Source organism: Salmo salar, chromosome ssa06 (genome assembly GCF_905237065.1).
Source record: "Salmo salar chromosome ssa06, Ssal_v3.1, whole genome shotgun sequence".
NCBI lineage: Eukaryota > Metazoa > Chordata > Actinopteri > Salmoniformes > Salmonidae > Salmo > Salmo salar.
Window position 1 is genome coordinate 68776427 of NC_059447.1, and position 1774 is coordinate 68778200.

Below are 1774 nucleotides of genomic sequence, written 5' to 3' on the forward strand. Positions count from 1 at the left end.
CATGGTAACATCATCGCCGCATCCCACGTGGAAAACCGGAGGGGTCATAAAGTCCGCCCAAAAAAAAGCTTCTCTGAGCACCGGACAAAGATCTGCGGCGCGGTGCAACTCATTGTCGTTAAGAATATGATGACACATTTCTATCATGTGCAATACACATTTAAAATCAAACTGAGAAGTGGGTAAAACATGTCGTGTATTTAACACAAGTGTTAATGATTTGATTCTAATCTGGATAGAACAAAGGATATTAGTCTTCATTGATTATGAATAATAACGATAGGCTAATTCAAATAATTTCATTCAGTTTTTGTTCTTCAGAGTTCTCATGACATATCCTGATGATTGTAGAGTTCTAAACAACCTTACATCAAAAGTATCAGAGTCACAAATCAACAATGATCTATTAACAGGATTTGAGATATTAGCAGGATTTAAATAACCATCATGGTTCTCATGTGGCAGGTGGTTCGTAGGGAAGACCGGAATGGCTCTAACACTTTTCACCTTTTCCTCAGTTTCTCAGAGATCGTTTATGGTAGTGTATTCAAAATTTGATACAAACAACCTACATCTGTCCTTTATAACGTGGTTATTATGTATGTAAATCAAACTGCAAATGCATGGTGTTGTCTTAAATACCAGGAGTGAATTGTTACAGTTTACCCCATGGTCTAGGTTAGTTGTAACAGTGCTTGGGGTTAATTGTAACATAATAAAAAAGGGCAGAAATTATGACATGCAACTAATTATTGAATGCCTTTATTTAGACCATGAGAGCATCATTGCCATGTTTTACAGTGTGTGTGTGCATGTGTGGGTGTGTGTGCATGTGTGGGTGTGTGTGTGGGGGGTGTGGGTGTGCGGTGTGTGTGTGTGGGGGGTGGGGTGTGGGGGTGTGGGTGTGTGTGTGGGGGGGGTGGGGTGTGGGTGTGGGTGTGTGGACATGTTCACTTAATCAGAGTCACAGTTCCTGGGGTACAGACTTGGTGGGCCCATAATTACTTTCTTACCTCAAAATCAGATTTCTGTCAATAGAATCTGCAGAGTTTATCACAGGGACTTGCTTTTTCACATGAGACTTTAGACCTAAACTGAGTATGTGAACAGCCAATCACATGAGTTTACCTCACTCCTGATTGCCCGGTCTCCCCTACTCCTCCAGAGCATCATCAGTGGTATGCAGGATATGTTGGGCTCAGAAGACAGTCTATTTATTGTGATGTTGAAAAAGAAAACCATGACATTGAAGTTCCCTAAGTCGGTATGCTTTGTTTATGGGTTGTGTGGTGCACTGACACAGAAACCTGTTGGTAGAACATTTGTTGCATATATTTTATATAATTATGAATATGGCATTAAAATGTTGAAAATCAGATTTCCCGCTAGCTGATCCTTGTCTGCAGTCGGCTCTGATTGTAGTGTAATGAAACAGTCAGGGGGAGTGAACTCATCCATGGTGGTCGGCGAACCCTCAACCTGAGTGGCATGCATGGCATCGATTGTGCCACAAAAGCATGCTGAAGTGGTTAAGTCGATATCCAGGTTTAAAAACACAGAGTCACTACTGTTATTTGTGGTTGTAAACATTATTTTGAGTTCATTATATGACGGGGGAGTACATTTCAAACGGTCCCTTAGCTTTTTTGATTGAAGTTCTGTTGTCACTCATGGAGGAACATCCACAACACAAGGCAATCCCTTGAGGTAAACCTCTGTCTGAATACCTTCTCTAGCAGGGTGTGGCTGGTGTAGATGATCCTTAAATCCTTTT